Source organism: Canis lupus, chromosome 27 (genome assembly GCF_048164855.1).
Source record: "Canis lupus baileyi chromosome 27, mCanLup2.hap1, whole genome shotgun sequence".
NCBI lineage: Eukaryota > Metazoa > Chordata > Mammalia > Carnivora > Canidae > Canis > Canis lupus.
In genome coordinates, this window is record NC_132864.1 from 12,920,154 (window position 1) to 12,941,409 (window position 21,256).

At 52.6% G+C, this 21,256-nt stretch overlaps 1 protein-coding gene across 11 annotated transcripts in view; it reads left to right on the top strand.

The window, feature by feature from the left end:
• Nucleotides 1-21,256, top strand: part of PITPNM2 (phosphatidylinositol transfer protein membrane associated 2) — a 140,485-nt gene that overhangs the window by 30,451 nt on the left and 88,778 nt on the right. For all 11 annotated transcript variants that reach the window (XR_012019146.1, XR_012019145.1, XM_072802271.1 and 8 more), the window contains exon 2: nt 1,763-1,869. The gene's annotated coding sequence lies outside the window, so the exon portion shown is untranslated. The remainder of the gene's footprint in view (nt 1-1,762; nt 1,870-21,256) is intronic.

A 21,256-nucleotide genomic window follows, 5' to 3' on the forward strand; every position in this document is an offset into this window, starting at 1 on the left:
CCACAGTGTGCCTCTCTGTAAGGAGCTTGCGTTTTTCTCTCGCAGCCCCTGCAGATCTCATTCTGCTGGGTGTGAGTCACAGTTGACCTTCTCACCCATGGGAGGCGTCACGGTGGAGTGGAGAGGGCCCGGCCTTCAGAATCCAGCTCCCCACTGACTGGTGTGTTACCATGGCAAACCCCCTACCCTCCTGGCGGGTTTCCTCACCTCTGAAACTGGGGAGACTGACACTGACCTCACACTGGCTTTAGAGGTTTTGTGGTGGAAGCGAAGAAACAACGGAGAAACCACACAGAGGCAGGGCATGTGTGTGCAGTGAGATGTGGAATACAGGGGAATGTGGAGGAGAGAAGCTGGAGCCCCTCCCCAACCTTCCCCTACATGTGCAGTGGGGGGCCTGGAACCTGGGACGGGCCCTCAAGACATTTTGTTTGTTAAGGGTCCAGCGTGTCTGTGGGGGTGTACTCGCGGCCACGGACAGGAGGGGCAGGGGCAGGTGCATGGCCAAGAGGGAGCCTCAGCACCTGCAGGCCCAGCCCGAAGAGGACTTTGCAGAATTGGCTGAGGCTTCTCCAGAAATGTGGGCCTGCAGTGCGGTGGGTGGGCGTGTAAAAAAGCTGGTCTCCACTGCTTGCGGCCTCACCTCCCACTGCTGTGCCGTCCCCAGTTAGATTCTCTCCCTCCTCTCAACTCTTACTGCCTGTGCCCTCATTTGGCAGTTTATCACTTCTGCTATCCTGAGCCTCCCCAACATGCCCCTCACTTTACTTTTACCTTTGTCAAGATTGCTAGCCCCTTGGGGGCATAGGCTGGTGTCCCTGGAGCCACCAGATGCCTGGCCTCAGCTGTTGGTGGTGGTGGGGGGTGTGTCTCTCTGGAGCTGAGAATTGGTTCCTGAAGAACCATGCTTCTACAGCTTTCCAGTGTGAAGTGGGGTGTGGTGGGGTGTAGTGGGAGGGTTGCTTTCTGGTCATGGTCAGGAGAAGGCTTTTGGGGCTGCTGCCCCCTCCCCGGGTTCAGTATGGGGTCTAGCAAGTGCATCAGACAAACAAGAATGTGTTGAGCTGTAAGTGTGGGTCATGGTGGGAGCCCCAGGTTCAGTGGCGGTTTTAGCAGTGCCTATGAATTTTTCTGACGTCTCAGAGGCAGATGCACCCGGGACTCCCCAGAAATCCATTTCTTCACCTTTTCCATCAGTGTTCATCTCTGGCCTCCGGATATTTGGCGGAGGTGGGTCTCCAGTTACACACTGCCCAACCGCAGGAACTTGATGGGAAGGAGAGTGTTGTCTGTATCACACGCTGCTTGTGACCCTGCCCCGGGCACCACCAGGATGCTCCCGGCTGGTGGCCAAGGAGTCTAGGCTGCTGTTTGCCCTTCTGCAGCCTGGGCTTCTGCAGTCCCAAAGGTTGATAGGTGAAAAATCTCAGGTTTGAAGCCGAGAGCTCTGAGCTGGGTGTCTGTGCTGAGAAAGCTCGTGTGTGCTTGGGGGTGTGGGTTCTGGTTCTCTTCCGAAGCAGAGCGAGCCTTGGGCAGTGTTGGGGGCATCAGCCTCGGGGACTGCATTCCAGACTGGGTCCCTTCATCCAGTGCAGACTTCAGCCCAGCATCCCCCGTCCTCACCCCTTGGCGAGCTAGATTTCCGGTCTCTGGTGCTGCTCAGGATGAGGCCGGGCCATGTTGGTTTCCCTGCCAGGTTGCTCTGAGTGACCAAAGTGGCTGGTGTCTGTCTTACCTCCTTCCTCCCGGCTTCTCCCTGCAGGATGCTGACACGTGTGTCCTGGTCCCTGACACCCTCCTGCGTGCCTAGTGAGTCGTCCCTCCTCCTGTGGCAGGACATCGAGGGAGCCTTCTCACAGGGACCAACGGGTAAGGACCACCCACTGGCTTTGGAGTTTGGGGGTGCAGGGGCTCTCTTGCTGTTTCTTTTCCCTTAAACATCTGACTTTATCTGATTAATAGGATAGATTGTATTAATCGATCCTGCTTCTTGCAAATATTGATTGCTCTTCACTAAGTAGGTAGAACTGATGTTCTGTCTGTGGTTCCTTTAGATTCCAGATACGATACAACCTCCTTTGGTGGCCCTTGTGACTCTTTGCTATAGAGACTGCCCTGAGGGGCCCCTCTCCTCTTCCCTTGGAGCCCCTGGCCCAGCCTGGGCTCCCCATTCCCAGTAAACAGGGCAGGACAGGAGTTTCAGGACTCTTAGGCCTTGGCAGTGGTCAGTGACACAGGGAAAAAAAAAAGTGTGTGTTTTCATGTAAGCATTTCCCTGGAAGAGAAACTGAGTGGGGGGCCATGGTGTGTCTGAGGTCCTCTGTGGAGTCAGTGGGGGCCTTGGTGGGACTCCTGCTGCTTAGCTCTTTCTCTCCTGCCCTGGGTCCTCCTGGGCTTCTTGTCCATCCCATCCCATTTCCTGCCCCGTGTCTCTGGCACAGGCCTCACCCTGTCCCCTTCTTGTCATGCCAAGGCCTTTGGTGGGTAGAGTAAGTAAAGCGGTATTGCCTTTTCTTATTCTAAACCCCAACCAACCCCTCTCACTGGACCCCACTCAGCTAGTCTGAACATTGGGGATAAGGAGGATAGATGTTCCATCTGGAGAAACTAACCTAATGGGGGGAAGAGGCTGGTGGTAGCATTAGTGTCTCTAAACATGCTGCGAACACACTGGCTCTGCTAAGTGCACAGGATCCATTATGATCCCATTTTACACAAGAAAGCTGAGGCTCAGAGGTGGCAAGTGTCTGGCCCAAGGTCACACAGCTAGTCAGTGTGAGCTTGGGATTGGACCCCAAGTCTGGACTCTGAAGCACATGGCATGATGTTCCAAATATGGCCCTGGCTTTCCCAAAGGACGGGTCCAGGCCCCACCCTCCCTTGCCTCCTGGCTCCGGGTCAGCCCCTGGCCTCCTCTTGGCCTCCCTTCCTTGCTGGGGAACCACATGGCAGACAAGGTCTCAACCGGGTGCCCCCCCTCCCCGTGTTTCCATGTTGGCACTGCGGGCTGTTTTCTCTATAATTGCTCATTCTTTTCAGTTGCTGTAAAAAGGCCTCCAAGTGCTAAGAAGAGAGAGTGCTCTGTTGTATTTTTGTTTTGTTGTCTTGTTTTAATTCACTCTCGGAGAGGCTCAGAGTCTCAGCTGCTGGGGTGGGCATGGGGGAAGGCTGGCATGGAACGCAGGCCTGCCCTTGAGCCTCCCCGAAGGCTGGTGAGGTTGCCCCTGTCCTGCTGGCCACAGGGGCCCTGGGGAGCACTTCTCTGCCCACCAGACCTGAGTTCTGATAGCAGTTCCTTTGCTTCGTGTTTCCTTTTCTACCAGAAGGCAGTTCTTTTCCTTCCTAACAACAGCATTCCCCAGTTAGGTGGTTTTCGAGATGGTGGCCTTGTGGCCACTTTATCTGGGGGGTCCCTAGTTAACCCCAGTTGTGCTCAGAATTCCTCTGCTTTACTCATTTATCCAGTGAATATGTACGGCGTCCTGAGGCTGAACCAGGTACTGATCTGGGTGCCAGACACACAGAACAGACAGGAGTCCCACCCACCTGACTTTCTACCCAGGTGTGGCCAGATGACCCACCCTCCAGTCTCACCTCTGTGCTTGGCAGGGAGGAAGATCATGGTTGCCCCCCACCCTCCTCTGAGCTCCGCCTGGGAGTTTGTGGCTCTGGCGGGCATTGGGCATCAGGACTGCTGGGCCCTGGCTGGCCTGCATGTGGAGGGGTTGGGGAAAGGCAACCCCTCCCCACCGAGAATGTGAAGTTTCCCCCCCCCAACCTCATCTCGGCAGGGGGGGCGAGGAAGGAAAGGGCTAAGGAGTAGGGTCTATTTTTAGAGGAGCTCCTTGTTCCAAAGGAACAGGAGCCCTTTCGTACAGGAAGTGGGGGTGGGGTGGGCGCAGGGCAGGGGGCAGCCTGGCTGTGGTCTGCATCTGCTTGGCTTGGGCTCAGGGCCACCCGCAGAGAGGGTCTGCCTGAAAGAGGGGGGCCCCAACCAGGGTGGAAGATAAAGATGTTCACTATTGTGATCCAGTGTGCAGAGCTGCTAGCATTTACCATGAGCCTCCAGCCGAGCCTCGGAGGGGAGGGTATGCAGGCAGAGGCTTAGGGTCCTGGCTTCCTTCCTGACTCCCCTGCTCTCTCAGGGAGGGGCGCTTCCTGCCATTGTCTCTGTGAGGCCTCAGCAAGGTCACTATCTCCTGAGGAGGAAGAGAGTTGATGCCTCCGGCAGGACCTCAGCCCTCAGCCCCCGGCAGTGCTGACACACACTTTCCGACCCTACTGCGCATGCCGGCCTCTTGGCCTCCCCTTGGCCCAGGGTGGAGGCTGTGGCCCGGCGTGGGCCTCTCTCCCTCCCCTGCGCAGGCACCCCAACCTCCGAGGGCAGAGCAGCAGACGTCCCGTCCCTCCGGGGGCTGGTCGGGAGGATGAGCACATGGGGCCTATCCGAGGCTGTGCTCCTGAGCATGGAGAGGCCCGGGCTCACTGTCTGGAGGCAGGGCTACAGCAGAGACACCGCCCACTTGCCACATTCCCTCGCTGTCCCTCTACAGTGTTTGGGAAGGAGCTGGGCGGGATCTGAGTCCCCCTCCTGTCCCCTCCTGACTTCCCCAGCCGTGATTCTTTTTTTTCCTGTGATGCGTTGACATGCAGCCGGCCCTGCCCAGGACCTGGGCTGGTGGCCTGTGGAGGGGCTGTCCCCGCCCACATACAGAATGTCCTGCTGGATTCTGGCTCTCCAGCCTCTCTGTCCTTCCACATCTCAGGGGCCTCCAGGTGCCCATTCCCTGACTTTGCCTGTTGACTTAGGTTACGCACGTCTTCCTGAGAGCATACTTTATTTTCATCCAGGTGGCAAAAGTGCATTCCAATGGCTTTGTTTCTGGTGCCTGCTCCTGGTCACCTGTTGGGGTTTGCACAGGTGCATCATGGCTCTCTGAGAGCCAGGCTTGAGTACACTCAGCTCACGCAGTCCGGGATTAGCAGGGCGGGGGGGCGGGGGGGAGGCTGACTGCGAGGCCAGTGGCTCTGTCTCATCCACTGCTGTCCTGGCTGGGGCTCCCCTAGAGCTCTGCCCACAGGTCCTCCTTTCTGGCTGCCTCCTGCTCCCTCTTTCCCCATCTCTGCCTTCCCTCTGTTCGGAGGGAGAGCGTACTGCTGGACTCTCTTGTACCACGGGTGATGTCCAGTGCATGAACAGAGGCCATGTTTATAACCCCATCTTGCCTGGCAAGGAAGCATCTGGAAGCACTTGCTTATGACCTAACTCTCAGATCTCCCAGGACCAGGTCCAGTCAGTGTTCTCTGGGTCGTTGTTCTCCATACACTTCCTGAGCATCACACCTGCCTAGAAAAATCACTTTGATCCCTGGAGACAGTGTCCAGAGCTTGGGATTCTCAGGACAGAGATGATCATCCTGAGATGATGCCATTCAGCTGGAGATTATATGACCCCAGACTGTTCATTTTTAACAGCATGATCCAACCTGCAGATGATCAAAATGTATTCATTCAATACATTGTATTTAATGTATTCATTCAGTATTTATTGAGTACCCACTATTCTGGGAGCTGGGTATAAAAGAATGAAAAAACATTTAAAATCCTGGCCCTTCTGGACTTACTGTCTAGTATGGGTAGACATACAATAAATGAAGACTGTCAGATGGGGATTAATGCTAAATAAATAAATAAGAAGGCCTCTTAGGTTGAGACAGTTAAGCAAAGGCCTGAAGGAGGGGAAGGAGAGAGCCAGGAGGTTATCCTGAGGAGGAGCCTGTAGGTAGAGGAGACAGCCTATGCAAAGGCCCTGAGGCAGGAGCTTGTCTAAGATGTTCTAGAAACTGGAGGGAAGGAGGGAGGGGAAGAAGCAGGGAAAGGGGCTGGAGAAGTAATGAAAGCCCACATCTAGCAGGGCCATGCAAGTCTTGTTGAGACTTTGACCCTGAGCTAGACGCGGTGATCCTGAGGAGTTCGAGAAAAGGAGGGCCAGGATCCCACTCAACTTTAGAAGGGTGGTTTCTGGCTACTGTGCTGAGAAGGGACTGGATGGGGTGGAGGGAGGAAGTGGGGAGACCAACAGGGAGATGGTTTTAATGGCCTGAGGTGTTGGACGCTGGGCCAGCACGGCAGCGGTAGAGGGAGTGAGGGAGGTGGGCTCCAGGCATGTTTTAAAGGTAGAGCCTAAAGGGATCACTAGGAACCAGGAGTTCCCTGTGTGTGGACTTTTAGAAAACAGGTTCTCGCAGACTTGGAAGGACTCAGGATGTCAGCCTTTTCATTTAACCTATGGGGAAACTCAGCCCATAAGGGAAGTTCTTACCCAAAGTCACACGGCAAGCTGGTGAGCAGCAGAGCCAAGACCTGGGCTTCCAGCCCCATGTCCAGGTGTTTTTGTAGCTGAACTGACAGACAGCTCTGGGCGGGGGATGTGCAGGGATTTGAGGGCTGAGGGCTCAGGGAAGAAGGACTGGCTCCAGACACGGTAGCGGAGTATCTCCACTGGGCAGGAATTTGGGGATTTGTAAGCTGACAGTCCTGGGTGCACCGACTGGGCCTTCATGTGCTCTCTCTGGGCCAGTGTTTTGACTTCAGTTGGGCAGGGGTCTTGATGGCCACGTCTGAGCTCTGGGGTAGGTCAATGTACCCATGCATTTCATTGAAGACTTCATTGAGTTTCTGCCAAGTGCCAGGCCAGAGATAAAATGTGCTTGCTCTTGGGGAGCTAATAGTTCAGGGGAGACAGACAAGTGAACCCAGATACCCTTGTGACACGCCCAGGGGATCAAAGGTCAGGCACTGAGCAGCCTCTGCACCCTCCAGAATGCCCCAGGGAACACAAGCCAGGGGCCATCCACATGGCACTGGGGGTCTGGTTAAATCCCTAGTCCATCTCTTATAATACTGGGGGCCTGGAGGGTTGGCAGGGGCTGGGATCTCACTGCTCTACAGCTGTCACCTAGAACAGATTTCGCTTGAACTGTGAGTGACCTTGATTGTACTCATCCTGACCTTGACTGTACTCACTGGGAGGCAACCTTGCATGGCCTTGCAGGAACTTCCCGTGTGTGTATTTCTTTCTCCCTTTCTTTCTTTCTTTCTTTCTTTCTTTCTTTCTTTCTTTCTTTCTTTCTTTCTTTCTTTCTTTCTTTCTTTCTTTCTTTCTTTCTTTCTTTCTTTCTTTCTTTCTTTCTTTTCTTTCTTTCTTTCTCTTTCTTTTCTTTTTTTCTTTTTTTCTTTCCTTTCTTGTACTTATTTATTCATGAGAAACACAGAGAGAGAGAGAGGCAGAGACATAGGCAGAGTAGCAGGCTCCATGCAGGGAGCCCGATATGGGTCTTGATCCCAGGACTCCAGGATCATGCCCTGGGCTGAAGGCAGATACTCAACTGCTGAGCCACCAAGGCATTCCTTCCTGTGTGTTTCTTTTTGAGTGGAGAATGGGCTGGTGACATTGTTTTTACTTTGCAAGTCTGCTCTAATGACTGGCTTTAAGTCACTTGTGACCTTCACGATACAGAACAAGACTTGTCAGGTTCCCAGCTCTGCATGGGACCATTGGGTGTGGACTTTAGACTCCTCAGTGCAAAGGTTGCTGGGGAAGGTAAAGAGATTTTGTCGTGGCTGTCCTTGGGGAAGCTGAATCTATTAAGGCCAAAGAGGGGAAATCCAGTTTGATTTTTCTTGTCAGCCTTTTCACTTGACCTGTCCCCGTCACAATAAATGTATGACTGGGGAATGACAACTTGGAAATTGATTCCATTGATTGATTTCCGGCTGTCTCCAGAAATGGAGATGGTGCTTTGGTTAGTGCCCTGGGACCACAGGTGACCATGGGGCAGGAACACGGCATCCAGGTGGGAGATCCACCGGATGCTGAAGAGAGGTGTGAGGCCCATTGGGCTGGGTGTCCATCCAACTTCTGTCCTTTGATTGGTGTCTTCCTCCGAGGCTAGAGGAGGTGGACAGCAAAGAAACCCAGGCACATGCTCTTGAGTGCCTTCCTTCCCTACTGTGGGCTGCAGCCTGTCCCTTGGTCTGCCCGGCCCGGGCTGCAGCCTGACACAGCATGCCTGGGGAGCTCCTAGCAGTCCTGCGGTGCTTCTCATGGTCAGATCCCTTCTCCAGAATCAGTGGGGGTGGGTGCAGTTCGCACATGCTGCTGGTGGGTTTCGGGATTTGCACCTCCCCTCTGGGCTCAGTCTCCCTGGCAGAAGGGGGTTTGTTGGCTTGTTCTCACCCAGCAGTTTTCTAGGCCAGATGGGAGGCACGGCCTTAGGTTGGGCCATCATTTAACTAACGTGTATTAAGCACCTTCTGTATGCCTGAGCTGTGCTGTGTGCCAGAGCAAAAATAGATCTGAGTTGTGCTTAGGGGCTTGGAAGGAGAGCCATGGCCCCCCTCTTCCTTCTAGTGGAGCTGTGCCTTCTCTGGGTCTCCTTCAAGTTACAAATACTCTTGGGAAACACGGTGCGCTCACTTCCTGCTACTTTACCGTAAGTTTATTAAATGGAACCAAGTGGGTGAGGTAAGGATGAGACGAGATGGCATCACAGCAGGAAGGACATCTCTGACATCATGGGTTGCCTCAGGGCCAGCCCACCTCATGACTTATGCTTTTCTCCTGCTGCAAGGGGACATCTGAGGGCAGGGGCATGTTTTCTTTAACCACTAAACCATCTTGCAAAGATGGCCTGGATTTGAAAAGACTGACCAGAGGAAAGAGAGCAAATGAGAAAACCAGTATAGAGCATCTCACACGGTGGCTGGCACTTAGTAGGTGCTCAATTAATCAACATCCTTTGCCTAACACAAACAATCTGAGCTAATCACAGATCCCAAGGCTTGTAGTTGCCTGGGGACAATGGCTGTGCCCCTAGTTGGCAGAGCTCCCCGATCCATGTCTGTGTGGGGTTCAGGACACACAAGCGAATGGTTCCTTCTGTCCCTGAGGCCAGGAAAGGCTTCTGGAACTGGAGACCCTGGAGCTGTCCCAGGGGAGGCGGCCCGTGTTCTCTCTCCTACAAAAGAATGGCACCTGCCGTGCTGGCTCCTAAGTCCATGTGTGACATAGGAAGCTGGGGACAGGTCTGGCTTGGAGAAGTGGCAAGCCAGCAGAATGCCATAGTGTGGTGACCACGGCTGCCCAGCCGGTCCCTCATGCCACAGGCAGAAGGGACTCCCCTTGCTCTGTCTCCCCGAGTACCCTGAGCTTGCACACCTCTGCTTTTGCACAGCTTGGTGATTTTTTAGCAACTTGCCTGATATATAATTTCTATAGCATACAATTCACCCATTTAAAGTATACAATTCAATGTTATTTCATATATTCACAGACTTATGCAACCATCAGAAAATTTTTAGAACATCTTTATCACTCCAAAAAGAAACCCATACCCTTGGCTTCACTCCCCTCCCACACCCCTGGCAAACACTAATCTGTTTTCTGTCCCTGTGGACTCGCCTGTTCTGGACATTTCATGTCCTGGAATCAAACATGGTGTGGCCTTTAGTGACCGGCTACTTTCACTCTGGATCATGTTTTCAGGGTTCATCCATGTCGTGGCAGGTGTCAATGCTTTACTGTCTTTTTGGCTGAGTACCAGCTGTTGTGTGGCTAGGCACGTTTTGGTGATCCACTCATCAGTTGATAAATATTTACATTTTCTCCCCACCACAGTAGGTGGGTCTTTCTCTTCTTTCTCTTCTTTCTTTCTTTTCTTTCTCTTTTTTTTTTCTTTTTTTCCTATCATGAATAATGTCATTGTGATTGTTCATATACAAGTTTTTGTGTGGATTTCTGTTTCATTCCTCCTGGATATGTATCCAGGAGTGGAATCACTGGGTCTTATGGTAACTTCTCTAACATTTTGAGGAACTGCCAGACTTTTACAAAGTGACTGTCCCATTTTACAGTGCACATTTTTTATTTTTTAAATAATGATAGACATGGAGAGTCAGGTATTGACTCCAGAGCAAAGGGCTGTGTTCAGATCCTGGCTGCTAGTCAGGGCAGGTCCCTTCACCTCTCTAAGATTCAGTTTACCCATCTGTAAGATGGGAGCAATAGTAGTGCCTATTGCATGTTGCCCTGGGAAGTAGACAAGTGACTTCTGTATGGTGCTCAGTAAGGGCTGTGTCTCTGTTAGCTGTTATAATGATTTTTCCCTAGATTGTGATTGCTGGGAACACAGTAGGTACTAGGCACATAGTAGGTGCTCTGTCAGGGATGTTTTCAAGGATACAGAATTTGCATCTGTATCCCCTTTTCTCTTCTGACCACCCCTGGGAAAAGCCCTCCCTTGGCTGTCACTTTTCTTTTTTTTTTAAGATTTTATTCATTCATTCATGAGACACAGAGAGAGAGAGAGAGAGGCAGAGACACAGGCAGAGGGAGAAGCAGGCTCCATGCAGGGAGCCTGACGTGGGACTTGATCTTAGGACTCCAGTATCATGCCCTGGACTGAAGGCAGGCGCTAAATATGCTGAGTCACCCTGGGATCCCTGGCTGTCACTGTCTTATACCCCGGGAATCTCTTTGTTCACCTGGAGGGGCCAGCGTAGGGCAGCACGGCTGTTATGAGTGGGCCCTGGAGCAGCTCCAGCTCTAAGAGGCATTGAGCTCAGGCACCCAGGGAGCACTTGAAGTCAGGACTTTAGATTCAGGAGTGGTTTGGGCATTCAGAAACAGCTGTTCTGGGAAGACAAGATGCAACCCCGTGATAGTGGCCCCTGTTCCTCTCTGCGCCCCGGCTCCTGCTCTGAGATCCACCACTAGGAAGGAGACCAAATCCCCACCAGGAGCCCCATGGACAGTCAGCCCAGTGCTTGGAAAGCATCCTCGGAGGCCGCAGTGCTGCAGATGTGCCTGGAGTCCCTAGGCCTCACCAGTCCCGCAGTACAGAGCAGGGCCTACTCCCTCACCCCGTTGGAGCCCTGACAGAACAGAATCTCCTCAGCCACTGGCACAGCCTAGCACCTGCCCAGATGGAGGCAGCATCAGAGAGTACCTGGGCCTGTCGTTTGCCTCAGTTGCCAAAGGGAGTCCTGGTATGGGATTCCCATTCTTTTCTGTTTTTTGTTTTAAGATTTTATTTATTCGGGGGATCCCTGAGTGGCTCAGCGGTTTAGCACATGCCTTCGGCCCAGGGCTTGATCCTGGAGACCGGGGGATCAAATCCCGCATCAGGCTCCCTGCATGGAGCCTGCTTCTCCCTCTGCCTGTGTTTCTGCCTCTCTCTCTCTCTCTGTCTCTCATGAATGAATAAATAAATAAATAAATAAATAAATAAATAAATAAATAAATAACTAACTTAAAAAAAAGATTTTATTTATTCATGAGAGACAGAGAGAGAGAGAGAGAGAGAGAGGCAGAAACACAGGCAGAGGGAGGGGAAGCAGGCTCCATGCAGGGAGCCTGATGTGGGACTCGATCCTAGGATGCTGGGATCACGCCCTGGGCCTAAGGCAGACGCTCAACCACTGAGCCACCCAGGCATTCCTGGGGTTCCCATTCTTTAAAAAGCTTTTTTTTAAGGGCAGGGCAAAGGCAGTTAGGCCCTGCAAAGGTCCAGGCAACACAGAGTTGAGGCAAACCTCATTTCAAATCCGACTCCATCACCAGTTGTCTTGAGCAGGGGTTCAAATCTTCACGTCTTCATCTGTGAAACAGACAGTTTGTGACATCTACCCTGCCTGGTGACTACAGTTAAATGGGATTATGTGTAGGGTACTCCCAGGTGAGCATCTGGCACTGTGTGGTCACCCCACAAATGAGGATTCTTTCCCTTCTTATAGGGAGGTGCTCCTGAGGGAACAGGGCCCTGGGCTCTCCTGGGGAGACCCAGAATGGGCCAGGGCTCCTGGGAAGGAGGGATGGCTGGTCAGACAAAAGTCAGGACCAAGGGGATAATGATCCAGGTTGGGAGGAGGTGTCAGAGGTCAGCTCAGAGTCCCTGTCAGAGGACACCCTGCTCAGGCCATAGGCAGAGCCTGTGAGTCTCCTCAATCCCATGTGCTCCCAAGATCTGTGATAGGGCCCAGCCCTTTTCTTAGCCTGATTCCACCTCCCCACCCTTGACCCTGCACTCCTGCCACTGATACTTCTTGCCATTCCCCAGACATATCCTGCCCTTTGAATGCTAAAGCCACTGGCTCATGCTGTTCCCTGTGCCCTACCCTTTCTCTCCTGGTAACTCCTATGCATCCTTCAAAACCCAACCAAAATGCCCCCTCTTCTATGAAATCCTGCCCGTCAGGCAGTCAACTGGTGCCTTCTCTCTCCTCTAGCTGTGTTCTGTGCCTTCCTCCATTAATACACCAGGTTCTCCAGTAAGAGCCTGTCCCCCTCTCTCAGACGATCAGTTCTTCCAGAACACTGAAACTGAGGAGCAGGAAAGGCCCCCTGCTCCCCCCAACTGTACTGCTGCTTCTTCTCCCATTAGCCAGGTTGTCTCTGCATCGTCCTCCCTTCCAGGAGGGGGGATGTGGCCGGGGAAGCAGGAGACCGTGTATACCCTTCCACTGTGAGCTGTGCCCTGTGTTCAGGTATGTGTGCACAGGGGAGGATGGGAGGGTATATCCCTGCAACCTTGGAGTGTGGGTGACCTGCTTTTTGTGAGTGTGTGTCCAGGAACCAGCAGAGTCCTCGTGCCTGCTCCCTTTGAGTCTCCATTCTGTCTCTGAGCTGATTAACGTGCTAACGTCCATCAGGAGATCACATCACTTTTGTATGGTTTTGGACTCATCTGCTGCACCACTACAGAGGGCTGTGGCTGGCAGGGAGAGAGGGATTATGTTGTCCCCATCTGGCTTCAGCTGCCTTGCCGGGCCCATCCAGCTGTTCCCCATTACCAAGCAGCAGATGTGGGGAGCGAGGTCAACCCAGGAGCTGGGGACCTGCCCATCATTTTCACGTGAATGTCTTCGAGGCTATTTCTGGCCTCGCCATTATCCCAACGGCTTCGGAGGATAAATATAGATGCAAATTGAAAAGCCCCAGTGGCAGGCAGGCAGGCAGGCAGGCAGGCGGTACATACTGGAGAGTGCGGACGGGGTGCTTGGCTATAAATAAGTCTGTTAGAACACCTCCCCAGCCACGCAGCCACCAGCCGTGTGTGGAAAGACAGATTTCCTTGCCGACTCCCTCCCAGAGCCCACGTGTGCCTGGGGGCCCAGGCAGTGGAGGAGGGAGGAGGGAGGATACCGGTCTGTTAGGCCCTTGCACAGAAGGATTGGCTTCTGGAAGTAGCAGCCCTCTATCCCTCCCTAGAGTAGTTTATAAAGGGGAATGGCCAGTGGCCCCAGCGGGAGTCCCAGGACGACTACATGGAGGCACGGTGTTGTGCTAAGAACCGTGGCCCCACTCAGCATCCTCAGCCTCAGGGAAATCTCCCTTCCCAAGGCCTGGCTCCTGCTGCCAAGCGGCCCACCGACACAGGCTAGGGCCAACTGGTTCCGGGGCCCAAGTGGCAGCATGGCTTTCTCAAGCCTTAAGCCTGTCTTCACTTCTGCTTCCTCCCTGCTTGGATCCATCCTCCTGACAAGAGCACAGCTTTGTTTATCTTCTGGTTCTCTGGTCCTCACCACTTGGCCAAGGGTGACCCATGTGTAAGCCAGAGATGCAGAGGAGGGGTCCAGATGCTCCTCGTCCCTTCCTCTCCTCACTGCAGCTGTCCTGCCCATTTCCCGCTGCCTCTTCCTGGGCTGGAGCAGGCACCTGGCTGGCAGTGAGCGAGGAACAGGACGTGGGCCCAAGAGACACTTCCCCGAATGGGGATAGAAGTCAGTGAGCTGGGCAAGAATCCTGTGAGCTCCCTGTGAATTAAGTATTGTCATCACTGAGCTGGGCACAGGCAAAGGCAGCGCAGGGAGAAGTCACACCTAGCGAAGGTCAGTGCATAAGCGCCGCCGAGCATGCCTGCCACCTGCAGATGGGGAGTGGGCAGCTGCTGCATAGGGCTGCTGGTCCTGTGGAGGAGGGGGGTCTGTGCCCCGCCCTACGTTATCCTAGAGTCGGCAGCCTGTGTGCAGATCGGCGTTAACCCTGAGTGTGGGCTGGGAGCTGAGATGAATCAGGTCTGGCCCCCACTCTTGGGAGCTGATTGGCCCCTGGAAGGGACCGAGTCTGTAGGGCTTATGGTGCCCATGATACCTTGCCTGTGGGGAGGGGCAAGGAGCCCGGGGAGGAAGAACTCGGGGCACAGCCCTTGAGTTCACCCTGTGCAAACAATGCCTAGTTCACCCAACAACCCGGGTGGGGTTGGTGTAGGCGGGGAGGGCCTTCCTTGCAGAGGGAACACCCTGCCCAAAGGCATGGAGGAGGCACTGTGGGTTCCACTATGAGTCTGGTTAGCGGGGTGCGTGGGGGGTCGTGCGCTGGCTGGGAGTGTGGATATCCTTTTGAGAGCCGAGGGAGAGCCTGGAGAGGCCTTCACAGGAATGTCATGCTCTGATGTGGGTATTAGAAAAGGCTTCATCTGGCTTCATGTGGATGACAGGTTGGAGGCGGGGGGAGGAGGGGGCAGGCTGATGGCAACATCACGATGTCTTGCTTTGTCTAATGCATACCTGAATTTTTTTTTTTTTTTAACTGAGCCTGCAAAACCAGGACGTAGGCATATGGGTGCATGCCTGGGGAAGTAGGATTTCTCAAGATGGCAGTGCTGAGCTGCTGTTGGCAGGCACCAGTGCAACGCCACCATTGGCTCCCCTTGTCACTGGAGGGGTGACTTTGTGCAGCAGGCTTGGGCACCGGCAGAGCCTGGGTCTGGAGCCAAGATAACTGACTCGTACAGGGGTCAGCGCATGACCTGGGGTTCTCTCTCACCCTGGATCTGCTGGCTGTAAAGAGAGGTTGGTGTGTGGCCCTCAGCATCCCCCCTCCACCCGCTACTTTTCCCTTCTCACCCAAGTGCTCAGTGAGTCCTAGCACCCCCAAAAAGAAAGGACTCTACATGTGTTGTTTGACAGAAAGATAAACATGTTTGCTTAAGCGAGCCGCAGGACCTAGAAGTTAATCTGGTCATGTAAATATTTTTATGTCTCTGTGATTCTGCGAGTGTATATTGATAGAAGACAGGAGAGTTTGTGTGGTCCCGACCTTACCTTTGGGGAGAGGGTGTGATGTTTGCTACCAAGTGGGTGAGTCAGAGGCCCCATGCTGCCCTGGAGCCCTGGCGTCTGCAGGGACTGAGACCATCAGAGCCAGGCGGCTCCTGAGGCCACACAGGCCCGTCCTTCATTTTTCTGACAGGGCATGGAAGGAAATTGTTTCTCCACTCAGCAACACTTAAAAAAATTTTTTTTAAATTTATTCATTTGAGAGAGAGAGAGAGACAGAGAGCACAAGCAGGGGGAGAGGCAGAGGCAGAGGCAGAGGCAGAGGCAGAGGCAGAGGGAGAAGTAGACTCCCCACTGAGCAGGGAGCCTGACGTGAGGCTTGAGCCCAGGACCTGGAGATCATGACCTGAGCCAAAGGCAGACGCCCAACCATCTGAGCCACACAGGCGCCCCAACACTTTTTTTTTTTAAGGTTTTATTTATTTATTCGAGAGAGAGAGAGAGAGAGAGAGAGGGAGGCAGAGACACAGGCAGAGGGAGAAGCAGGCTCCATGCAGGGAGCCGGACGTGGGACTCAATCCCGGGTCTTCAGGATCACGCCCTGGGCTGAAGGCGGCGCTAAACCGCTGAGCCACCCAGGCTGCCCGTCCCCCCCCCCCTTTTTTTTTTAAGATTTATTTATTTGAGAGAGAGAGAGAGAATGAGTGGGATGAAGGGCAGAGGGAGAGAGAATCTCAAGTAGACTCCAAGCTGAACACGGAGCCTGACATGGGGCTCGATTCCACAACTCCAAGATCATGACCTGAGAGGAAACAAAGAGTTGGACACTCAACCAACTGTGCCACCCAGGCGCCCTTCAGCAGCACTTCTGACACCACGTGTGTGGGTTTTCCACACTAAGCAATTATCCGCTGACCTGTGGACACCAACTGGGTATCTCGTGTGTCAGATCTGTTCTCACACTGGCTACCTGGAGTTGGTACAGACCCCACAGGTTAAGTCAGTCCCACAGATGCCTTCCATTTCAGATGCCAATCTGGAGTGGTGGGTCCTAGGTTACTCACCCTTCTGGACAACATGGCTACAAAGTTGGGGTTCCCACACATTCCTCCCTCCTCCTCAGGTTTGATTAAGTTGCTAGAATGGTTCACAGAACTCAGAAAACATTTGCTGATGTTTGTCGGTTTATTATAAAGGGCGTGATAAAGAATACAGGTGAACAGCCAGATGCAGAGGTGTGCAGGGTGAGGTCTGAAGGATCTCAAGTGCAGGAGGTTCTGTCCTATGGACTTTGGAGAATGCCACCCTCCTGGATGCATACGTCAGCCTGGAGGCTCTCTGAGCCCTGCTGTTTAGGGTTTTTGTGCACAGATGATTCAGTCATTGCCACTGTGATTAGTTCAGTCTCCAGCCCCTTCTCCCCTCCTGGGGTTGGGGAGCTCAGCCTCTCGCTCATTAGCGTACAAAAGACACTCTTATCATTCAAGAAATCACAAGAGTTTTAGGAGCTCTGTGTCCAGAAAAGGAAGTTAAGACCAAATATATATTTTTTATTATATCGGAAGGTCATGGGGAAACTGATCCCTGAGGAGGCTGGGTGAGGAGACGTGTTCAGAGGCACACAAGGGGCTCAGAACAGAGCCTACTCTTTCCCAGGGCCACACCCAGATCCGCTAGGTCCCTTCTGGGGTCTATCCTGGCACCTGTGGAAGGTGTTTCCTTCCTGGCCAGGAAGATGGAAAGCTGAGGGCACTTGCTTGGCCCTCGAGGTCGCCCACGGGTGTTCTTGTACTTCTCTGTCCTGCCTTGTTCCCTGTCCTGTCCAACTATCGCTGGTGGACCTCAGCCTTGCTCCCTCACCTACCTGCCTTCCCTCTGGTCTCTTGAGCTAAGCAGGACAGGTGGTCTGTGCCCACCTCACATGGTCTGGAAAGCATGTCTGTGCCGGGTGGAGGTCCATCCTGAGTCTTCGAGGCAATGCATGTGGATTCTTCTGTTAGGTGCTGTAACCCTCTGAGCCTTGTCAGTCAGACTCTGCAAAATAGGATTTATAAAATGTCACCTCCTAGGGCCTGAGGGAGGATGAAATAAAATGAGTTGAGGCAGGCCAGCTTACGCACGTTGATTGCCTTACTTGCTTGTTTCACTGACCTTCAAAGGAGATGCTAGCAAAGTGAAGCTTGGGGATGGGAGGAGGGCTCTCAGAGAGGCCTAACTGGCTTCCTCTCTGCTTCTGGCCCTCACACGCCCTATAGCTCCATCCCCCTAGCTGGTCACTTGAGCTGAGGCTGCCCCTGTGAAATGTGGGCCCCTGAAATGTAGGGCCCACTCGCCTTCACACGGTCGCCCTGTCTGCACTGGCCCAGCCACAGCCTCAGACCCTAGCCTGTAGTGATCTCCTTCTCAGGTCCTAGGCTTTGTCCTTGACGTGACGGGGGTGCTGATGGGATCCGGCTCTGCCTCTGCAAACTCCAGATTCCTCACCATGGACCCTGGTCTTCTCTGGCCACTGTCCTCCACCATGGGATTCTCAGACGCCCAGTGCTGGCAGTGGGGATGCTGGTCTGGGGTGGTGGCCCCCAGCCCAAGAATAACATACACTTTGGCTCCTCTCGCATCACGTGTCATCATTGCTGTCCCATTGCCACTGTTGTTTTAGCCGAAGTGTGATCTTGAGGCACCACCATCTGTAGTCCCCATAAACCAACTGGAGGTTGATGTGTTGATGCCTTTGACCTCAAGGTTGGCCAAGGTTAGCATTTTCTGCCCAGGGCCACCACCTATCCTCTGGATCCTGGGAGGGTAGGGAGAGCTGTGTCCCCTTGTTTTCCCTCCCAGCACTGGCCCCACTGGGATAGCACCCTGAGCTATGTTTTGCCCCAGTGAGGGGGCTGTGGACTGGTGGGCAGGGACCAGGGTTCGGGGACTGAGGGACCCTCCACTTCAGAGCCTCCTCCAGCAGCCTTACTCAGTTGTTTACAAATAGTCTTAATTTGGGAACACCTGGGTAGCTCAATCAGTTGAGTGTCTGACTCTTGATTTCAGCTCAGGTCATGATCTTGGGTCCTGGGATTGAGCCCAGGTTGGACTCAACACTCAGCAGGGAATTTGCTTGAGATTCTCTCCCTCCTTTTCCATTGGCTCCTTCTCCCACTCGCATCCGCTCTCTCTCTCTCTCTCAAATAAATAAATAAATAACTCTTAAATCAAAGCCCCAAATAGTCTAATTTTTACATGTTTTTAATAACAGCTTTATTGAGATGTAATTCACGTCCCATACAATTCATCCATTTAAAGTGTACAATTCAGGATGCCTGGATCTCTCAGCAGTTGAGCGTCTGCCTTCCGCCCAGGGCGTGATCCTGGAGTCCCTGCAGGGAGCCTGCTTCTCCCTCTGCCTGTGTCTCTGCCTCTCTTTCTCGGTGTCCCTCATGAATAAATAAATAAAATCTTTAAAAAGAAAAAAAATGTACAATTCAATGGTTTTCAGTACAGTTGACCTGTGAATAACATAGGTTTGAACTGTCCACATACATGTGAATTTTTTTTTTTTATAAATACAGGACAAGTCTGTAAATGTATTTTCTCATCTTTCTGATTCTCTTAATAATTTGTCTTTTCTCTGGTTTCCTTTGTTATAAGACTATGGTATTTAATACAGAGAACATACCAAACACGAGTTAATTGCTTACGTTATCGGCCAGGCTTCCTGTCAACAGTAAGCTGTTAGTAGTTAAGTCTCTGGAGAGTCAAAAGTCATACATGGGTTTTCGACCACTGCGTGGAGGCAGCCCCCTCATCCCTGCGTTGTCCAAGGGCCAACTGTATATTCACAGGTGTCTGTCACCCTGACCCCCAGGAATCTTAGAACATTTTCATCACTCCCAGACGTCACCACCCACCCCCCCGCCATTGCTCCCTGAACCCCAGCCCTGGTAATCACTAGTCTGTTTTCTGCCTCCAGAATAGTTCTGGACATTTCATATAGATGGTATCATCCTGTGTGGTCTTTTGTGACTGGCTTCTCTCACTTAATGTCATGTTTGCAAATTTATCATGTTGTCGTGCATGTTAGAACTTCATTCCTTTTTGTGGCTGAATAATATCTATTGTGTGGATGGACCACATTTTGGTTTTCCATTTATCTGTTGATGACAAGTGCATATTTATTTATTTAAGTTGGCTCCATGCCCAGGGTGGAGCCCAATATGGGGCTTGAACTCACAACCCTGAGATCAAGACCTGAGCTGAGATTGAGAGCCAGGCACTCAACCGACTGAGTCACCCAGGAGCCTGATGAGTGCATTTTTATTTATTTTTTATTTTTTAAAGATTTTATCTATTCATGAGACACAGAGAGAGGCAGAGATAGCGGCAGAAAGAGAAGCAGGCTGCCTGCAGGGAGTCTGATGTGGGACTCAATCCCGGGACTCCGGGATCACAACCTGAGCTGAAGGCAGATGCTCAACCACTGAGCCACCCAGGTGCCCCTGATGAGTGAATTTTTAAAAAGTGATTTTCCATCTCTAGTATAGTTCCGAGCTGCTGAGAGGATCGAGGGACAATTGAATAGAGAATGTGAACCACATAAACCGTGACTTCCAAGAGGCACTTCGGAGGATAGAGGGTGTTCTTTCTCTGAGCAGCTGCTGCAGAGGGAGAAGAAAAGAGGAGACCAGGACAGGGAGGGTCTGTTTCAGGTGTCCTGGCGATTTTTCTTTCCTCTTTCGTGAGACAGGGAGATTCTGAGCCTGCTGATGAGGAAAGCGTCAAGCCTCAGCCATGGCAGTGGTCTCTGAAGGAGGCCTGGGTCTCATGGGAACCCTGGAGCGTGTATGTCCCGAGGCCCTGCTTTGAGGTGACATCTAAGACCTCAAGGAGCCTTACGGGCTGATCCAGAAGGAGCCCAGATTAGAGGCTGCCTGATTTATCACAACCCAGGGATTAGGGGGAGGGCCGTTAAGCATTTATTGAATCTTGCTCTAATTGTCTCCTCTTTTCAAACAGAGTGACTAGTAATCCTGGTTAAGGCTGTGGTGTGGCAGTGCTTTCTGGAGAATAGCCTCCTGTATTCAGAGGCACCACACCTTTCGGCTCTCTGCAGGCCACACCTGAGCCGTGGCTGGTTCTTGAGGTTGCAACCAGAGGTCACAGGGAAGATTCTGTAGCAGGTGGGGCCTGTCTCACTCTCCACAAAGTGTGCATGCAGAACACCAGCTGGGGGATTTCTCCACTGAACCACTTTACTGCAGGGACCCCTCAGGTTCCAAAATTAAGTACGAGGTGAGAAGGCACAGAGAAACAGCTCCGTACTGTCTCCCAGAGGCAGGTGCCCCGCTGGAGGCTTGTACACTTTATTTAATTTCCCTCTCAGCATCAAGGCCTGCAAGGCAGGAGTGATGGATGAGGACATGTCTGTGTGGGGAGGTCTCAGAGCTTGTAAGTGGATGGGGACAGCTGTTACTCCCCAAGACTGGAGTCTTTGTATACAATGGGGCAGCCCAGGGAGGAGGCCTGATCTTCATAGCCAGGTCAGGCTGGTAATGGGGTCTTCAGGACAGTGGGGAGTGAGGCCTTCTGGGTTCAACAGCCTGTAGGCTCTGGGGGACAGCCTGCCTGAGGATTATAATGTCACTGTCTTTTAAAATATATCAGCAGAGGGACTCCTGGGTGGCTTAGTGGTTGAGCATCTGCCTTCAGTTCAGATTGTGATCCCAGGGTCTGGGGATCAAGTCCCGCATCGGGCTTCCCAGAGGGAGCCTGCTTCTCCCTCTGCCTGTGTCTGGGCCTCTCTCTCTGTCTCTCATGAATAAATAAATAAAAATATTAAAATTATATATAATTTTATTATAATAAAAAAAATATATATATATATATATATCAGCAGAGCTGACCCTTGTACTTGTGTGGCAGTGGGCACTTTTTGCATGTGGGCCTCAGACCAATGGTGATACTGGCTTCTGTCTCCCCTGACTCCCAGCTCACCTCCACCCACGTCTATGCAGAGGAAGGGGAACCAGCATCAAGAACCATCGACCCTACCTGGAACAGTTAGATTTATGAACTTAATAACTTGCCTCCCCACCATCTGTGGTGGTGAGAACAAAGTGGGTAAAACCGATAAGCCTGGGTTGGGTTTTACCATGAGGCAGAAGGCAGCTCTCACACTGTGTTTTTCACCTGTGTCCTCCCACCT